The 23,101-nt window shown below is 23.7% G+C and overlaps 1 long non-coding RNA gene across 2 annotated transcripts; it reads right to left on the minus strand.

Annotated features, from left to right (window-relative positions):
- Positions 1–11,470: 11,470 nt before the first annotated feature.
- On the minus strand, positions 11,471–22,761 carry LOC107993643 (uncharacterized). 2 transcript variants are annotated; one of them, XR_009832256.1, is made up of 4 exons: positions 17,368–22,761; positions 16,914–17,255; positions 13,747–14,472; positions 11,471–12,131 (listed from the first exon to the last, which is right to left on the minus strand). It is a non-coding gene; the product is annotated as an uncharacterized LOC107993643 (long non-coding RNA). The 2 variants fall into 2 exon arrangements; XR_009832255.1 differs by having other exon boundaries at positions 16,914–18,834.
- Positions 22,762–23,101: the final 340 nt, after the last annotated feature.

Genomic DNA, 23,101 nt, shown 5'->3' on the forward strand with positions numbered 1-23,101 from the left:
AATAATATAATATATAATGAAATATATTTTTAAAATATATTTTTCCAAAGTCATGACTTATTTTTTGCCATAAAAAAACGATAAAACTCTTGATTATATAATATTTTATCTATTACATCACAAAAAAAGTTTTTAAAAAACTTTTTTTTCCAAAAAAAGATCATTATAACAAAAAAAAAATTATCAATCAACAAAACCTTCGCTTAGCAGCATTTCCAGAACATAATCCACTGGTAAAGACAATCCGAAAGAGTCCACCAACAACATCACCTAATAGTTTAAGGAGCCGAATAGCAAGCAAAGGCCAAAGCGACAGGCGAGTCAGAGATTAGTCTGGCTGACCTGCGTAGATAAAGACGACGTTCGCCAAACAAACCCCATCGTCGACCCACGTAACATGGAATTCATAGAACGGAAAGCCTTGTTTTCGCATCGAAGAAACACCAAGAATCTTAGATAGTGATAGGATTTCAAATCGCTTTGAATCTATATATAAAATGTATCAAAAGAGTAATGAAATTAATCTTGATTCCTGAAATATTATATATACTATTTACTTTAAAATGTACAATAAAATCTTCATTATTATTCGAAAGACAAAATTTTTTACATAAGAGAATATTAAGATAATATATATTTTTTTTAGTTAAATTATTCTATTTTTTGAGAAAAATAATATTATTATGTATTATATAATAAAATTGAGGTATCCAACTGCATTGTACTAGTATATTATATATTATATTATTTATTATATTATATTATCAATTATATTATCAACTATATTATATTTGTATTAATATAATATATAATATATATAATATATAATGGTATCTATATTTTTATATAATATATATATAATTAATAATTATTAATATAATATATAATATATTAATATATAATAATATCTATATTTTTCAGCATCTTTAAACTTTTTTTACTGGAAGATGCATTTGAGGAATATATATATTATAAATAATTTTATCGTTCTGAGGAATATATATATTATAAATAATTTTATCGTTCTGTTTTTTCATATCAATAAATATAAATTTCAATATTATATTCTGTTGTTTGTCTCAATTGTTTTACTGCTTTCTAATTTCTCTTTAAATATTTTCAATTTAGATTCAATATTTAAATTTATAAATTCGATGTAATTAGACATGAATATATAATATGAAATATCAATTACAAATTAAATTTTTGTATCTGTATAGTCTATTTTAATCAAATTTATTAATTTTATCATATTTATAAATTCAATTCGATTGGAATAAAAATTGCAATTGAGTTTTGCAACATTTTCATTAAAATTAGAAACAATGCCTTTGCTGATATAGTTTTCCAAATTGTTATTAATATGTTACATAAATGAAATATAATATTACGTAGCGTTGAATTTGATTTGAATATGAATTTTATCAATTAAATTTATTTAAGTAAATATATTCCTGTTTTATAGATCCCGTAATTGTCTAATTTAAATCCATATAAGTTCTTTTTTTCTTTTCAAAAATCAAAAGAATTAATGAACAATATCCAAAAGATTATAACTATTAAAAACAGTTTCAATAGAAATCTTGCAACATTATCATCAGAATTAAAAGCATCTGTTGATATAATTCCAAAGGAATTATTTCGAAACATATGTATATATTTTTCATAAAACGAATTGCTGCAGTCTTATTATTTTTTAGACACATATACGAAAAATTCAACATCATTTCAAATATAATTTAATTCTGACATTCTCTCTTGGAAATCTTAATAAGTTTTTATTTAGAAATTTTAATAATTTTAATAGTAATAGGAATCCAGTAATAGGAATCTTAAAAATTTTTTTTTTTTTTGTGAAATAGAATTGAATCTCATATAGTAGAATTTCGTACAATCGAACAGAAAAAATAATATAATAAATATTAAATAAATATAAAAATGAAAACGATACAAATAAATGTATCATTATTTCAAAATTTGTTCATTTTATTTCAAATCATCAATTTTTATCATTTCAATTTCTTCTCTTTTACTCATTATTTATTTATTATATACTTGATGTTTAATAATTTCACTTAATATATGTATTTATGTTATAAATATATATAGCATATTATATAAATGTAAATTGTTATATATATACAAAATTAAATGTATTAAATTAAATTTTTCTGTTTGACTTGATTCTACTATGTATATGAAAAACATTTTCAAAATTTTCAAATCTTGAAACTTTCATTTGCAAAAATTATTATAATTTTCAAAATAGACTTCGAATTACATTTGAAGTGCTTCTATAAATTTCTCAAATGTTAAATATATGTTAAATATATATTTTTTGTTTCTATAATGTTAAATATATATTTCTTATACTTCGAATTGTTTTAAAATTGACATTCAAATGTCTATCTATGGATAATTTATAAATTTTTATGCAAATACATATTTTACATATTTTGCATATATTTTAATTATATTTATTATATTAATTATTTTATTAATTATATATATTATAATATATATTAATATATTAATAATTTTTAATATACATACATATATATATATATATAATATAATACATAATATATATGTTGTTATATGCAAATTTATAATATAAATTTATATATTGTTAAATACTAAATATATAATAAATAAATAATAGATAATAAAAAATAGATAATTGTAAGAAGAAATTACGATTAATTTAACATAATTGTGATGTATTAATATATTTGTAAATAATATTTTTGGAAACCAAAACGAGTTGATATGATAAAACTGTTGGTTGAGATTTATTTCTTAAATTATAATTTAAAAAATAAGTTCATATTAGATCAAATAAACGAATAGATGTAATAGATGTAATAGAGACAGTTCTTGTCAATTTATTTCTGTTTCTCTTCTAACACAAATTTCAATTGCTTATAACTAAAAGCTTATAAATAAATAAACTTTAACCGATATTTTTGTATGTTATTTTTTTTTTTATTTTTGACTCTTAGAATTGACTCTTTAAAGAATCTTACGTATAGATTAATATTCTGTACAAAAGAAATGTACTATAATAGTAATTTAATAATAAAAAAATATATGATATTAAATCTTTAAATAATTTAAATTATTGGAAATTTAAATAATATCTTTTTTCAAATAGCTCACAAATTATTTTAAATAAACGAAATTTTGAAAAAATTATTGCAACACAAATTATAATATTTATTATTTTAATTATAATATTATATTTAATTATAATATTTTAAATATAATTCTATGTAATTTATATATAAAATGACATATTTTCTTTATATTATTTCAATATTTATATATGTTTTGTTTAAAAATTGCATAAAAATTTACAATTTAGAGTACATTGAAATGTATCATGAATGATGCTATTCCACGATAAAAAACAATAGTTACCATTATAAAAACATACAATAAGAAGAAATCGCGAAAAAAGACACGAAAGTAGAATTACAAGCGAATGAAAGCATAAATGTCACTCGTTAACGAAAACGATGCCAAAATCGCTGAAACCTTCACGGTGGCAATAAAAGGTAACGAGTATTCGCGATAGCTGTAAACATCTGTGGAACGCTACTCCGGAACATTTCATAATCCTGTTACGAGGCACTTTGACTTTTGTGGCGGGGTACGGTGGCGGAAATAAAAGTGCGCTATTGAAAGCACGAGAGTAACGCACTGTTGCCGCGATTCTCGAGAAATGTCCGATTTGAAATTCGCAGAGTTAAATTCTTGATGTCCTAAGCAAAATCAATAATAAAATGAAAGGAAAAAATTAGAATTGTATAATTATTTTCTAAAAGTAAAACAAAATTTGCAAATTACTAATTTTATAAATTAGGCAAAAGTTATTTTATTTTATCATTAATTTTTTTAGCATCGCAAAAATTTCAAAATTTTTATTTTTTCTTACGCATATTTTCAAAATATTTTAACTGTTATATTTATTAATTATTTATCATTATCAATTGTAATATTTTTTTCTTAATATTATATTGAACTAATATTCGAAAATCTATTAGTAAAAATCTATTAATAAAAATTAAAAATTCCGATTATGAGAAAACATAAAGAATTATTGAAAAATAATATGTTATATTTTTTTCATTATTAATTAATTATTAAATTTATTAAAATTAAAAATTTTAAACTTATAATATATAAGTAGTATGCAGTATAATTATAATATAATATATATATATATATATATATATATATATATATATATATATATATATATATAATATATTATAAGTTTTTTATTTATTATTTTTTTGAAATTAAAACGGTATTTCTTATGTGGAACAATTTATTATCTTTTAATGAAATGAAATATTTTATTTCCCAATAACTTAAAACACAATATATATTTATTAATACTTAAATCAAAAAAAATATATACTTATGTAATAATAATAAACATTATTTTTAAAAACAAAATGATTTATTAATTATCTATTTATTAAGATTTGTATTTATTTATGATAAGATAGTTATTAAAAACTTTAAACTTAATTTTAGATAAAATTAAAATTAATCACATAAATTATAATTTAAACAAACATAATATCAGATTTGTATTTCTTATTTATTTATAATGAACAGTTTTTGCAAAATATTAATATTCGATCATATATATAATTGATAAAAAATACATTAAAAATGATGACTAATAGCGTTAATAACTATATAGATAACTATATAGAAATCGTATTAATGCATTATTTTGTTACGAAACAAGATATCTCAAAACAATAATATCTATCGATACAAATGATGATTTATAAGAATATTATATTATAGTAATTTTGCTTATGCAAATTCTTATTATTTATGAAATATTTTTGATGGATGTATTTTAAAGATGAAAATGAAAAAAAAAATACATAAAAATTTCAATTGTAGTTATTTATTAAATTATAAATGATTATGAATTTTTATGCAAAATTAAATTTTAAATAGAGATTTGTTTTATTATATCAAAATGATATTATATTTTAAATATTTTGTTTTTTATATATATCATATGTATTCTATATCTTCTTATAAATACAAATTTTGCATAAATATCTGCAATATTAAATATATAGTTATAGGACATTTAAATTTACAAGATGGATAAAGAACAAAATAATGTTCATTTCATTCTATATGTTTATATTTTGTTCATTTTATTTAATGCAAACTTCAATTGTTTATAACTTAATTGATAACCAACATTTTCATATTTTTTTATATCTATATAACTTTTACATTTAGATTAATTTTTCTCTAAAAATTAATTCTCTAAAGACTAAAATATATTAACATTTTGTATATTAGAGTAGAATAAATTTCAAAATGTTTCAAAATGTTCTTAAATATCATTTGATCCATAACAACGACGAAACAATCAATGATATTGATATTACATAATTGAAATACAAAATAATAATTGAATATATGAATATAATTGAATATATTGAACATAATTGAAAAATATTTAATTTTTCTGATATATTTTTATGTCCTTATAACCACATTATTTTTTATCAAAATAGACAATTGATAATGAATAATATGATCAATTCATATAAAAACAATTGAATAATAAAAATAATTGAAAATAAAATGCTACTTTTTTCATTGTGAAAATAAAATCATCAGAAGTTTTACTCTTTCTTAAGCCGAAGTTATATAAACATTAAAATAATAGACGTTATGCTTTTTGACGGATATTGTAATCATACGAGCATTGATTTTATTCAATTTTATGAGAAGATGAACAACAAGAATATTTGTTTGAATAATATATCCGATGCATATCGTAGAAATTATCAACGTTATTAACGATGTTGGTACAAATTTGAATATAATATACTTGTACGATTGATCCTATGTAAAATATAACGGAGAAATGCTTGTGACTTTGTTTAAACATTCTATTATATCATTTGATATAATATTCTATTATATATAATGTAATAGATAAAATCTATTATTCAAATAATACTATATTTTTCTATTTGTGTCTTCTAGTATAAATATGCTCTTTATAATACTTTATTATCCAAAAATTCTTCCATTCAAATTATCATATATTATTTATTAAATCGGATTCTATAATATTATAAAATAAGTTTATAAAATAACATTCATAATATTTAATTGAATGATATATTATTTTTTTTATTTATATTTAGTACTAAATTACTTCATCCAAAATTATATATATATATATATATATGTATATATAAGAAATATTATTTGTTAAGAAAAAAAAATTAAATTATTAAATAAAAATTTATAAAATTAAGGAAAAGAATAGATTTTAAGCAAATGATTTGCACATCTAAATATTTGCTAAATAAACTTGATTTTTAATAATTATTTTAGTTATTTTAATTTTTAATTTTTAAATAATTTTTAATTTTTAGTAATTTTTAAACTTGTTATTATTATTAATTTACTAAAAACAATATAAATACCAAAAGAATTTAACTATTATATTTCAATAACAATTCTAGTTTTCCTAGAATTTTAGAATTTCATACGAATATTTTCAAAAATTAATTTTATAAATATTTAAAATTAAAATTATACTTGATTAATTTTATTAAATAATAAATAATAAATAATAAATAATAAATAATACGTAATACATAATAAATAATAAATAATAAATAATAAATTTTTAATAAATAATAAATTTTTAATAAATAATAAATAATTTAATATAAAATAATTTTTGTGTAAATAATTTTTAATTTATTTCATTAAAAATTTCTTCTTCTTTTCACTAAAATATTATCGGTATTGATGACTTTGACATCAAATTAAAAACGATGATTTAAATGAAATATTATTGAAATTATTTAAATTAATATATTATTGAAATTAATTTTTGAAAAATTTCTTTTAATCATCTTTTCTTCTTTTAATCATAAAATTAACTTTGATCATCATCATTTATTTCTACTTAACTTTTAGAAACAAATATTTATAATTTTAAAATATAAAAAAATATAAATAATTTTTAATTTGATATAGATAATATATTACGTTATAAATAATGTATATTATGATAATATTGTTATATTAAACGAATATTAATTTGAAAAAATTATAAATTTTATGAGTTTCATAAGAAATTTGTTTTAAAGTTAATTTTATAATTTTCTGATTTTTCTAAAACACAGAAAATTCTCATATAAAAAATTTTTTTCGTTTTATATCGTATATTTTCATAAAGAATCATTATATTTATTATCAAAAAGATATCTATATTTTATATTTTCAAATAGCATCATATGTTAATTAAACATTTCGTGACATATTAAAATAACAAAGTAAAATTAAATAAAAGATTTGATCATTAAAATCATTATTTTTCTAATAAGAATTGCTTTTAATTAAAATATTTTTTATTTTTATTTTTTATTTTTAAAAATAATATTATAATATTTGAAATAATATTATATATTATTTAAAAATAATATTATAATATTCTCAGAGATATTTTTCCATTTATATATTAACAAACATATAACAGTTTAAAAGTTTTAAAAACGTTATAAAATTTTAAAACAATTTTAATTCACTTTTCCTAAGAAAATTATAAAACTTCAAATTTCTCTCATCATTTAAAATACTAGATATAAATATTTTAATTAAAGAGAGCAAAATTAATATTAATTTCAATAATTGAAATTGTTGAATTAAAACTTAACAAAAAAAACGAAATAATATCTCTCTAGAGAAAATAAATTATATTCCCTAATTAAAAAAAAAAAAACTTCAAAAGAATATTTAGATTAATTTTAAATGTTGCGCGAAATATACTATTGTTTTATTTTTCTGAGTACTTTTTTTATGTACTGTTTTTAACTATGTACTCATTAGTTCGTACATCAAAATCATTACAATTAAGAACATTGCCAAATCTTATTTTTTCTTTTTTTTATTTTCTTTTAGTATTGTTTATTTTAATAAATATATAATCACTAACATATTTATTTAAATAATAATTTTAATAATATATTAGAACATATAAAATAATAAATTAAAGAGGCTAATAAAAAAAATTACGTGCGACGCGATGGTATCATCGCGGGAGTGATTGGGCATAGGCCGCGTGTCCCTTTTACAAAGTAACACGATCCACAGAGGAAGCAAAGAGCACCAGACGAAGAAAGTAACACCGGTCAGGACAGTGGTCCGTAGTGGCCCTTTTGCGTAATGGACGACTCAAATATTTATCATCGGCCGCGTAATTTAAGATGCGTTTAGTAAACGGAAGACGACACGAGGGAAAACAAACAAGTCAGGGGTGGCGTAAGGATCCTTAGTCGAGATGAAAAGAATGAGATGCAAAAGGGTAGAATGACTGAGTTAAAGGATGAGCCAAAAAGGTGGAGGCCAATCAGAAGAAGAAAGAAGAGGATAAAGACAGAGGATAAAGACAGAAGGAAGGTAGATAGATAGGATAAGAAGAATCGTGGCAGAGGAAGAAAGAGGCAAAAGCACAGAGAAAAGGAATAGAAACGGTAGAGGTAAGAGGGAGACAGAGCGGAAAATAACAGAGATAGAAAGAGTAGCTCAAAGAGGCCGCCGCGGATCCCAGAGAGCTCTGTGAGAAGGCACAAACCCCAATAATAGCACCAGAATTTATATACCTGCACGAAGTTGGTGGAACGGTCCCAGGGCTGTGGGTCCACGGACCCAGGGACGGCTTGTTGCAATAGTCGAACAGTGGACCCATTCTTCCACGATTCGTTTTCTCTCTTCGTTTGTATTTAAGCTCGATTTACTTCTTCCTCCGGTGGTAAACGGCTTACCACTCGATCGACTTTCCGTTCACAACCGGTCACTGAACTATGTACGTTTATACTTGACACCTAAACACTGGCGCGAAATCTCCATGAAATTCCTTGCTCGTGGTAACAACGAAGAATGTCGATCAAGATCGAAAACGAGAAACATGACGAACATCGGAGTCTCAACCGAAATTCTCTCCAAGAATGGTCGAAGAGAAATGGATCGCGACAAGGAACATCACGTGTGTACACCTTAGGACTGACCGACCCTGGGTCCCATCAACGGTGGTCTAGCATCTTTTACAGAGGGAAGAAGAGCCATCTAAGGGGATAGTGGTATAAGAGAGAGGAACAAGCTTAAATGAAAGAAGGATAGGAAAGTTGAAAGTAGAAGCAGCAATTCGTGGCAGGCTGGAGAGCGAACCATCCATCACCCAAGGCTCAAAGCCGTATCTTCTGGTGACCAGTGCCCGTCGCGATCGGTGCTGAATGCCAAAGCACGGCCAAATATTGTGAAAGGTCCAGAAAAGGCAAGAACGTGAAATAAATTTGCTCTGCCAGCAGGGTGAGGAACAGAGGAGATCCGAGATGAAGCAACAAGGAGAAAGAGAAACGGAAAAAGAGGGAAAAAAGATAGAAGGATGATACTCTTCTGGGTAGCTCGAAAGGTTGCGCCTTGTACTTGTGCGTGTCGAGATGGAGAGAGGAAGAAGGCTCTTTAACCACTGTCGGCTCTTTGAACCCTGCTCATCTCTCTCTTCTTATCTCTCTCTGTTCTTCTATTGACTTCTTTCTTCTTTTCATATTCTCCCTTCTTCCTTGTGCACACGCACACCAGACGGGAAACTGGCCGAGAGCGGATCCAGGAACACTGAATACCGCCATTTACATTTTACACGCGAAAATACGTTTTACGGGCCAGAACCAATCATCGCACCCCATCCTGATAGTTTATCCGCGTCACGCGCACATGCTATTCTCTCGATTCAGACTAGTAATACACACATATAAAATATTGGAATCAGATTTGTTACTTTTTTTTATATTTATATATAATATTATATTAATATCTAATTAATTCAATTTTGATGCTTTGTACTCATTACTAATTTTTATATGAGATTTATTTCATATTTCAGTAATTATGAAACAAATAAAAAAATTAAAACAAATAATCATTTAATCTTTGATTTATTTTAAATCATAAATATTACATAGCATTAATAGCATTTTGAGTTTATGATAGAATGTTTACATATTATAATAATAATTAGATATAAATAATTAGATAATTGTAACATATTCATATATTTCGATTTTGTTAGTATAAGAATAATTTCGTAAAATACATTAAAATTTTATAATTATTTCAAATTGAAACTTTCGATATCACAATTGTTTCGATCAAAAATAATTTTTTCTTCACATTTAGATGATTTAATTTTTGAAAATCTCGAAAACTAAAATGTCAAGAATTTTAATTTTTTAAGTTTTCTGATATTTAATATTTTTCTTAGAACAAATTGTTGGAATTAAATTGTATACATATATTATACATTATATAGATATATTTTTCAATAATTATTCTTAAAAAATTTTCAAATATTATAATATATTATTATAAATATATTATAAATTTATTATATTTTTATTAATATATTATAATTTATAATTAATATATTATAAATTTTTAGTATAATATTTTATAATGATATTTTTTAAAAAATTAAATTAATTATAAAATTAATTAAAAAATTAAAAGATTTATTTAAAAATTAAAGAAAAAAGAAAATCTGATTTTACAATAATTTATACAAAATTTATCAAAATGAAAAATGTTAAATATATTTTCACAAAATGAGGTATTTATTTTCTAAAATAATTTCTAAAAATAATATATTTAATAACAACAATTTAATCTTTTGTATAATAAAATCCATATCTAAAAAAACATTTTTTTCATTTTAAGTAAATATTGACTTCTTCGTATATATAGAATAAATAAAATTGAATAAATTATTAATTATATAAATAAAAAATTCTATAATTTTTTTATATTTAAATTTCTTGCAATAAAAGTAAAAGTAAAAAATAAACAATTATAAAATTCCTCAAAAAAAAATTTAAAAAAAATTCATGGAGAAAGAATTATCAAATATCAAATAAAAAATAATTGCATAATTCAAATTTAAAGTTTAGAGAATGTTTATTTTAATAAAATTAATATATATATATATATTTGTATAATATATTATACAAATAAGAAAGCAAATCTATTTGTATATTTTGATAACAAATCATAATTCGAGTTTCATTTATAGTCAAAGAGTTAACTACGGTTCATTTTACGACGTTTTCAGACGAATCATGGGCATCGAAAAAGGAAACTAAAGAACGAAAAACTTTTAAACATTGCTTACTCTGAATTTTTAGATTTTTCCAAAAAAATATGGTAAGAAGGCGAAGCCATGTGAAAAATAAACAAAAGGGAGTAAATATGTATGAAACTTAAATGATAGAGAAATCCAAAAAGATATATATCTATGTATATATATGTAAAAATTGAAGAATTGAAATTGTAAAAGAAAAGTTTTAATTTTCATCAATCAGTTTGCTATTGATTAAAATATTAATAAAAAAAAGTCGAAAAATAACATTATACTTTTTCTTATTTATTTATAATAATAAAAAAAGGCAAAAAAATATAATATTACAATAAGATATATATAAAGCACATACATATAATTTAATTTTAATATTTTAATTTTTATAGCAAAATTTTATCAAAATTTGTCAATATCTATTTTGCAATAATTTACTAATTATGAATTATAATTTTAAAAGATAGAAAATATTTTTATTTAAAAGAATATTATCTCTATTTTGAATTTCTTTTTAGTAATTTGCAATAATTTAAACAAATCAATAACTAAAAAAAATTAAATTTCAAATAATATTAAAATAACAGTATATAAATAATTGCGAAAAATCCAAAGAAGCCAAAGTTAAAATCAATTTGACAGATCGCCTACGGGTGAATTTTTTTAAAATCACTTGCATATACTCATCCGTTTCATTACTTTATCAATCAGATAGATAAAGGAGAACGAAGCGTGATCTCGAAATCACATTTTATGATTCCATTACTTCTTCGTCCTGTCGACCTATTGATGCTTGTTAATGTAGCAGCACTTTGCCCGTACTCTTAACCTATAATCTCTGCAAACGCCACGGATCTTCTTGGATCGTCGTTGGATTAATAATCCGAGGAGAACGAAAAAGTGAAACAGCGCGCAGAGAGAGCAGGATCATCTGAAAGAGAAACAGAAGAGACAAAGACAGATAAAAAAGGCTGTGGGAGGGAGACATGGAAGCATAGAAAAGTAAGAAGAGAAAGAAAGCAAGAGAGAGAGCGAGAAGGAAAAGAGACGGATGAAAGATAATAGAAAGAAAGATGAAAGAAGAGAGAAAGGTGGAAGGGTACAGAGATCGTAGCTCGTAAGTTAGCACGTGGTCGAGGCGAGCTGTGCGAAGGAAACCGAGAAGCGGGAAAGGAGAGGTGGAACAAGTCGAGTGGGCTTACCACCTCATCTTCTTTCTTTGCCCACTGACGTAGATAAAATTCTACATGGCCCTTGTGAACGTGACACCAAAGAACCGTTTCCGAATAGTCACCGAATAGCAATAATGGAGACGCATGGTCTCTTTCAAGTGTCGCCTCTTTATGCGGATCATCTTCGATGACGACAATCGAAGAAGAAGTCAAACGTGAAAAAACAACAAAGAAGCTACAGAATACTCTTTCCAACCGATAGAAAACATCCGATGAATCCTTTTAGATTCATCCATTTTACGATACAATAGGAAAAAATATACAATAACTCGATGATCGTATACAAATTGCCCTGTCATTTAGATTCCCGTGCCGTCTCGTTTCATAGTTGTCACATATATATATAACGAGGAGACCACCTAATTAGAATTCCATTTCGCAGTTCTGTTGGCGGCAATATCGCGCGATCTACACGATCCTTCGTTACTTACGCCACTGTCAGCACCTCTACTCTCTTTCGGTCTTCGGGGCCACCTCATTTTCGTGGCCCGGACCGACTCAAGAGACAGCGTGAACCATGTGTAGCAACGTCGTAGCAAGAGATAGAAGAGAAGCGGGGGAAGTACCCGCAATCCAAAGAGAGAGAAAGAAGAGACGAGTATGTAACGTGTCTCGACATCAAAGAAGTTGGCTAAGAAGAAGAGTGAAGAACAAGAAGTTCGCAATGAAACATGCAAGAATTCCACAGAGGAAAGAGAAAAGAGATGAGCGGCGAAAACGAGAAAAATGCAGTGAATCCATAGAAAAAGACAAAAAAAAGAGCATGGAGAGAAACAAAAAAAAAAAGAAAAAAAAAGGAAACGACGCGAGGAGCAAGAAAAAAAAGGAATGTAAAAATGAAAGAGATGGTGGAAAATGGACGAAGCGAGAAGGATGAGGAAAAGGACGAAGCGAGAGTATAAGTGAGAGGAAATAGGCTGTAAGGAAGAATAGGAAGAGTGAAGAAGCGAGCGTAAGACCACACAGGATGCGGCACGCGCGCGCTCTACCGGGTGGGCCAGCACACGTCGGCTTCGGGCATCCTCGTACTAAATCGGGCGAGCTCGTGCGTCCTCGGCTGGACCCGGTGGTTGAGTCTAGCCGAGGCCACACAGATCGCGCACGCGCGAACGCTTCCTGGGTGGCATTCGCCTGCCGGCCGGCAGGCCGAGCATAAGGTACTTTTCTCCGTTCCACTGTGGGTCGTACAACCTGTTAGTGTCGTGCCATCCACGCATTATGCCCCTCATTCTTTCCTTGTCTTTCATGGTTACTCTCGCTATCTTTCTCTCTTTCTTTTTCTCTTTTATGCTACTTGATCTTTCTCTTACTTACTAAAGGATCCCTCGAGGCTTCTCCTGCCTCGGGTACCTCCGGCATCACGAGCTTCTAATAAGATTCCAATTTGTCAATTAGGGGGAGGACGGGATCCGAGCGCATCTTTCTCCTTCACCTTCTCTCTATCGTTTCTTTCTCTCCGCGTTAGCACCTGCCTCGCATTAACGACGTGCAACTGCGACACTTGAGCGGCTGCCGTATGCGACGTAATCTCAGACCGATCTTCCTACGCGATTTAAACCAACACTTTTCTTGCTTCAAGATAAATAATCGAAATATTCTACTATTTTTTTATCCTCATATTCTTTTATTCCGAAGAATGCTTCTGCGAATATGTTTGAGATTTTTTGTTGCTGTTAATGAATTTCATTTATTTATTTTATATTCTTTCTTTTTCTTTTTTGTTTTGTTTTTTTTTTCTTTGTCTAACAATACAGAGACAAACGAGTTTTTCACTAATTTGACGAGCCGTATAGCGCGTCGTTCGACGCGTCAGTTTCATCAGCGCGATTACATCGCGTGTACAAAGTTCTTACGCACACGCCAACGTAATGAGCTTCGCCGCTATGAGCTGCATTCTCGTGACGCGAGCCACCCGCTGGGTCTTCTCGCTCGAGACCGTGCTGGAAACCGAGAACGATTTCGGAGAAAATAATCGTCAGATTTCTCAGTAACACTTCTTTCATAATTTAAGGATCTTCATGCTTCGGTACTTTTGCGGATCTATATTTGAATATTGACGATATATTTTAAATTAAATTAAATTTAAAAAATTTGAATTTGTTCAATTGTTTTTTATATTTGATAAGTAATATATCATAATAAAATATGAGTTATAATAAAATTATAATAAAATATATTATTAAGAATATTTATAGGAATAATAATGATATTTATGTAAGAAAAATTAGTTTATATAAATATTAATTATATTATCATATTATATAAATATATAATTTATTATATAAATATAATTATATCAAAAATACATGAATTTTAGCTTTGCTCAAAAAGTTTTATTATTTATATTCTTAAACTACAATAAAAAAATGTTGTTATTTTTATTTTTAAATTATAATAAGATATTATTGAAAAAATATAATAAAAATGTGATATATAGGAAGGAAATAATACTAATATTTTTTGGAGAATATAAAAAAAATGTATAACAATTTATAATAAAATAATAATAGAATATATAATAATAAATAATAGAATAATAAATAGAATATAATAAAATAAATAATAGAAACTAAACTTTAAACTTTAAACTTTAAAAAGTTGATAATTAATTAAAATAAAACCGAAATAAATTGATGATAATGATAAATAAATAATAAATAAATTTATAAATAAATAAATAAATAAATTTTTTATTAGGTTATTGACAAGAATAGTAAATATTTCGATGTTTTTAATATCTATTATTAGCACATGATTATCAACAATAATGATTGTCAATCTATTTTTATCTTTATATTACAGTAATAATTTATTATTATATATTATAATTATATTATAATTTATAATATACAAATATTTTACGTATTAACAATTATGTTATCAAATTTCAAAAAAACATTAAAATTTTATATAATTTTTTATTTATATTAGTAGAATATATAAGAAAATTAATTTAAAGAGACTAAAAAAAAAATTAGTTCGTGTATTATTATATTAAAAAGTTGCAATAAGTTTCAAATACATTACAATGAATTTAAATGAATTTTTTTTCTACTCTTAATTTAAAAAGTTTTATTAAATCGAAACAATTAAATTATATAGTCTTAAATTTTATTTATTGTTAAAAATTTATGAAATAATATTATCATTTTTAGAAATATTTTACCATGTCTAATTGTGAATATATAATATTCATAAATTTTAAATAACAACATTAAATTTATCCATGTTTTTATAAATTCAAATATGTATAAATTCATTAAATAAATATTTTTATAAGAATTTATTGTGTTTTGTTAATAAATTTTGTTTATTAACAAAATTCTATTATAAATAGTAGAAAATAATTATTTATTACTTAGATATATCCTTAATTATTTATTATCTTAAAATAAAATATCCTTATATTCTTTTAAACTAATTAGATTAAATTTAATTATAATTTTTAATTATATTTGATTTTTTCTATATTCCAAAATTTTATTTTTAATTTATTAAGTATTTCATTAGACTTTAAAGAATAGATTTGCATTATTTATTTATAAATTTTCATTAATGAATTTTCATTTATGAATTTATCAGTAATTAATTTTCAATTGATCAAAATATAATTATTTAATTTATAAATATAAAATAAATTGTGTATAAATAAAATTATGCAAAATTATTTTAAATTATTATTTTTCTTAATTTTTTTAAAAAATGGATATATCTTATAACAATGATATAATTTTGATAATAACAATCTATATATATCTGTATATATATATATTTACATATATTTACATATATTTATACTTTTATAACCGATAATAAATTATTATATTCTTTATTTAATTATTTTATGTATTAATTAAAACTTTTAAAAAATTAATAAAATAGAATTCTTTTCGACATAGGATAATAAAGAATTGAATAATATTTAATTATCTGAGAAATAAATTACATTTTTAGTAAACAATATAATATTTATAGTTTTATATATTACAAATATTGGTCTTATATTTATTATGATATATCATCTTAAAATAGTATATTTTTTTTTTGCATATCTAAAGTTTATTTTTTATGAAAAATTTCAATTGTCATTATTAGTCTATTAATAATTAATAATAATCTATTAATTTCTTACTACAATAATATAAAGGAAAAAAATGAAATTTTTTTATATAAATTTAAAAGATTAAAATAGCAGAAATTATACAAAATATTAATTACAATTATTATTTATAATTAATAAATTGTTATAATTAATAAAAATATAATTATTAAATGTAATTTTTTTCATACAAAAGTTGTTTATAATATAGATAATATAATATTGCTATTTTTTAATTTTAAAATTAAATTATTGTTATTTTTTATAAAATCAAATTTTTTATCGATATAAATTTTTATAATATATATTTTGTTAAAAAAACATGTAATTTCTAACAGTTTGATTAACAATTGAAATAACAATATAAATTTAAATATCTTACCTTCGAATTTCCGAAATATCTAATATTTACAACTTTTGCTCACTGTTTTATTTTATATCAAAACACACTGTCTCGACTTATCATATTAAAAAGGTTGAATCTATGATAAAAGATAGTTGGATAATTGTATTTTCAAAAAAATATTATGATAGAATCGCGTGAATGATGATATCCTATTGCGATATTCAAAGAGACTCACGGAATGATCCACGCAGTCAAGGCATTTGTCCTGGCAGGAGCGTAGTCAAGGGATCGGGCGCCCGATGTATACCAGCTCCCATGTATGTTCGGTGACGCAGGTGCCCCTCCCGCTCCGTGACGCCGGACTATAAAATTTCATTTCTGCCGGGCGAATGTCTTCGAATTAGCAATAAAGCAGTGATTCTCTTCCCCTTGCAACGTACAACGAGGCCGTGCCGCGGCGTTGGCTTCTTCTCGTTTTTTGTTTACTCACCAGCGAACTGGTTTTGCGGTATACACGCTCCGTTCCCACTCCCTCGCCCCAACTCCCTACTGGTCCACCTCTTCCAAGTCCTCATCCTCGTCCACCGGGCCGTCTCGTGGAGCAGGGAAGGTACGGCTATTTCGGGGTACGCAAATACGCGGAGTGCGTGAACGAGGGATACTTGAACCGTGGGCACCCGCGGCGAGAAGCCAGCACCACTGTCATCGACAAAAATCATTCTCGACATTCTCAAAACCGGGTAGATTTTTGACGATGGAGAAGTTGAAGCGAAGATAGCAAAGCTATGATGCTTCTCAAGCAGTATCGATTCTTACTTACTTCTTACAACAAAAAATCATAAAATTATGGACATATCTATGATTATTAAAAGAAATTACAAAATAATATTTATTCAATTGTTTCCAATCTTTTTAAATATATCTTGAAAAGAATCGGTATCGATATACTTATTATTAATCTATTTTGAATCAATATAATTTTTATTATAATACTTGTAAACATAGTGTGTATGATCTTCGAATTTTTATGATTCTTATATATTCGTTAATTTTGACGTTATAGCAGTTTGATGTTATATTCAATATTACATATATTTTTGTATGACTAATAATATATATTAATTCCGAATTCCTATTCTTTAGAGATTTTATTCTTTAGAGATTTTCCTTATATCAAGAATTTTTAAATAAATTTATGAGTATTCATAAATTCATATATTAAACTTGTAAAACTCAAATATTATTATTTGTAAAATATGAGAAAATATGATATGAAGAAACTGTCATTATTGCTAACGAATAGCATAAAAAAGGAATTAAATCTTTATAGTTAGTCTATAATAAATTTTGAAATTTTAATATTAATCCTATTAATTGGATCTTTTAAGATTAAAAGACTTGACATATTTTGATAACTTTACAACTATATTATTAATTGTCAATATAATTTTCTCAGAATTTAAAACTTAGAATCTAGACTTGTTAGACATATGATTAAAAATTCGAATCTAATTCGCAACGTAGTTTATCATATATCAAGTGAATAGAACTTCCTTTAGATTCTTCTTGAGAGAATGCTAGTGAGAATATTATTTTAAAGTCACATCCATAGATACATTTTTATTATGTCGCAGTATGGTGCTCGTGCATACTTGATGAACGTAACTTACATATTGCTTTAATATGATTTTTCAATAAAAAAGAAAATCTAATCCATATAAAAATTAAGTTAAGATATCTGCAAAAAAATAAGAGAGAAAATTCTTTTATGTATAAATATATGGAATATTTTGCAAAAGGATAAATAAATTAATGCAAACAAAAAGTTATATTAAGAATATCGTGATATGATTTAATATAGATAATATATGATAGAAATTTATATTGAGAGTGATTGAAATCTACTAATAGTAAATTAAATTAAATCTCTATTGAGATGAATTCTAATAGATATATCTTTATGTGAATTTTTTTTTCAATTTGATACATAATTTCTTTTTAAAAACATTTATCTTTAATTATATAAGTTTTATTTATGCATTTCATGCAAAAGAAATTTTATTATCCTTATTACTTTTAACTATCCTTTTATTATCTTTATTACTTCTAGACTCTACATACTCAAAAAAAAAAAAAAAATTTAACTTTTTAGTTCATAATCATTATTTAATGTCTAATTAAAAAGTTTTATCCTATAAATCTTCCACAATATAAAACTTAATAAAAATTTTTTAAATCTTATAATAAAAATTAAATTAAGTTTTAAATTGTCTCTAACCATAATATAAATTTTAACTTTAAAGTAATCAAGTAAGTAATTAATAAATAATTTATTTAAAAATTATAATAATATTAATTATATTATATTAATATTTATTTTTAGTATGAATTTAATTAAATTCATACTAAAAAATAAATCAAGTTTTTAGAACTAACTAAGCTTTACGAATTAAATTTACAATAAACTTAATTAAGATAATTTAAATCTAATTTATTTTAAAAGTTATATCTTTTTTCTATAAATTAAATTAAATTTATAAATTAAATTTCAATTAAGATAGTTTAAATCTAATTCTGTACTAAAAATTAGATAAAGATTCATTCAACAAACTAAATTTTCTGCAATACAAAGTTTAAAAATAGTTTAAATCTAACTTATACTAAAAATTTCTCATAAATTTACTTAAACGAGTTACATGATCTCAGTCTCAACCAACACTTGCAGAAGCACGTGTAATGCAGTCAAGTCCTTACATAGTAGTACATTCTTATGCACATTATATACATTATATACTATATGATCTAGGTCCGTGCGCGCAGAGACAAAGGAATGCTTCCTCCCTCCATCCTCCGGCGTCTTTCCACCTACCGATCCACCTCGATACCCCGAAGGGGGTACAAGGAGCTACGAAGGACGGCGCGAGACAAGGCAAAGGAGACACGGTAGAAGAAAGAAGAAGGGCATGGGAGGAGAAGAGGCACGCGGGAAGAAAGAAGAATAAGAGGAGCGAACCAGAGGAGGAATAGGCCATTCCACTTATACGCTGCTCGGATTCAATTAACTCTCCACCTTCTTCCCTCCTTCTTCTTCTCATCGCATTGCCTGGCATGCCTCTGCGCCTCGTTTTATACAGGGTGTTCCTTTGCATGTGCTCATATCATCATAATGCTAGTTAAAAATGTTTATTGTACAATTTGGACACATCTTTGTCTTGTTTAAATGTTCAGTGACATTCTTGACGAAATTCGTATTTGTCGCTTCAAGAGAATGTGGTGAATTGTCCGATGAAGGAATATAGGAATTTTCTGGATAGGAATTGATTAAAATTGTAAAACATGTGAATTTCTTTTGTGATTTCGATTTTTTTCTTTTTTTTTCTTCTAACCAAAGAATGTGGAAATTTTCTGGAAATTGCTTGAAATAATAAAATAAACTTTTTTTTTGTAATTTTCATTCTTTTAGAAATTTTTTAATTAATTTTTTTTCTTAGAGTCTTCTTTCTTTTCGCATTCTTTGATGTATTTATCTTTGTAGCATAAATATAATTTTTTTTTAAACTCCTTGATAATTATTAATATTGTTTATGTTAATTTAATACGACAGACGAAGCCAAAAATTGTGAAAAAATATAATTTTTAAATATAAAAAACAAGATATCATTTTATTATTCGCAAATTTATATTTATGTTTTAATTAAAAAATTTTAATTCATTATTTATAATAATATTATTTATATTAATATTTTATTATTCGATACTATAATAATTTATAAAATAAAATAATTAATTATTTCGAAAAATAATAATTATTAAAATAAAATATTATTATCGTATTGTTTTATTTATATATTATTTCAAATCACGCGTTTGCTTGAGTAGTATACTTTTTTTTTTAATTATTTCTTTATTTGCGTCTCATAAAATCATTTCTTATTTTATTTATTTTCTATTTTAATTTACAGATAATTTTTCAAATTTTTCAAATAACTTTCTCTTGTATCAACACTGTAGATAGGTAATATTGTAATAGAAATACAAATTTGTCACAAAATCAACATATATTTATTATATTTTAATTATAATGATGTAATTATCTTTATTACTTTTACTACTTTTATAGTAGATTTATCATAATATAGAAATTTTTTTGATAAATAGTTTAAAACGAGAACAATTTTGAAAAATATAATCACATTATAAAAATAAATTAATAAATTCTAAGATAATTTATAATTTATAATAATTTTAAGATAATTTTCTTTGATAATTTATTGTGATCAAAATAAAAATTATTCAGATATGATTTTATTAAAATTTTTAATCGAATTATTTATTATTTTATTTGAATAAATTAATAAAAAATTATTTAAAAATAATGTATAAAATATGATAATTTCATAATCATTCGTGATAATTTCGTAATCATAAATTAATTTTTTTTACATTACATACGTCAAATAAAAATATTTAAAAATAAAATATTATTCAATTTTTTAAAATAAAATATTATAATAATTTAATTAATTTTAAGATATTATTTATTATTTTAGTTCTTTTTATCTTATAAATTGTATTCAAATTTATTTACTATAGAATTACTACAGAATTAATTAAAAATGAGAATAAATCTTTCGAAAAATTTTGAGTCTTTTAAAAAATTATTAAATTGCATTACTTTAGAATTACTTTTCAAAATTATTTATTATTTGCTTTATAATAATAAAAATATTATTATTTATATTTATATTTAATTTATGAAAATAAATGTTTTTTTAAATGCATCGTCAAATATTCGGATATATTATTAATATTTGTTACTAATACTATTTTATATTTATTATTAATATCATTATTAATATCTATTAATACTATTATTATACATATTATTATTACTACATATTATTATTAATCATTATATATTTAATATATATGTTTTAATGTATATATGTTTTATGTAATTTTATTTAAAAAACAAATTTGCAATTATAAAATAAATTTTTTTAAATAATCAATTCTTCAATTTATTAATACCATAAAAACCAAATAAACAATTGAAATATATGAGATATTATTAAATTATAATATTATGGAAAATATTATTTTTAAATTATTATTAAACTATTATTTAAAATAAATTTTATCGATTTTATTATATTTAAATAAGAAAATGATAGCAATAAATATTAACATTAATGAATAACAATTTCAGTTAATAATAACTTTCCAATTGCTCTCTCGACAAGAGCAAGGATCAAGACTCAGAGATGCAACGTCGGCGATCAGACAAATGAATATTTTCGTTAGTAAATTGGTGTTGGATTTCTGAGAGCCGTTTAATTGGACGTTATCCTTTCGCGTAATCAAGCACGTGCATGTCATTGCCGATATCGATGCTCACGCTAACCAATTATCGTGCTATGAAGCACATCGTTCAGACGCCTTTGATCCTTACGATGGAAATAATAATAATGAGCTGCTTTATTGCCACTATATAACACCATGATGACTCGTTGTCATTGATGCTGTCATTGCATGGCGAGCAATCATGCGTGAGATAAAGAGACTATTTGAAATAGGTATCTGTTACGACACAATTGCGCATTAAACTACTAATTAACGCATTAAACTAAACGTCTTTTCGTGGTATTCTCGTTGTATGATCGAGTTTCATAGATACGTCTCGTAAATTATGATTATGAACCTGTCGGGAGTTGGTTCATATAACCAAATTATTAATATAATAAAAGTTCATTTTAATCTTTTTGTTTGATATAAGTTTATATTTTACGAAACATTTTCTTTAAAATGCATAATAATGTATCATATATTTAGAAACAATTTGAAGATACAATAAATGCCTAATGCTTAATGAATTAATTCTTCATTTTTTTTTCATAAATTATTAATATAAAATAATTAATATAAAATATTTTATATATATTTTTATATATTCTTTATTTATATAAAAAATATATTATTAATATATATTAATATATATATATATATATATAAAAGTATATATTATTATCCATATATTATTCTATATATTTTATATAAAATATATTTTAATTATAAAATTTTACTTATATTACTTATACTTTACTTATATTTACTTATACTTTATTTTAATATAATATTCATACAAAAGGATTAAAGATGGATTATTATTTATCATTAAATTTATCTTCTCATTTCTTGAAAGAATTCTTGAAAAAATGACCTTA

The sequence above is a fragment of the Apis cerana genome, linkage group LG12 (genome assembly GCF_029169275.1).
Source record: "Apis cerana isolate GH-2021 linkage group LG12, AcerK_1.0, whole genome shotgun sequence".
NCBI lineage: Eukaryota > Metazoa > Arthropoda > Insecta > Hymenoptera > Apidae > Apis > Apis cerana.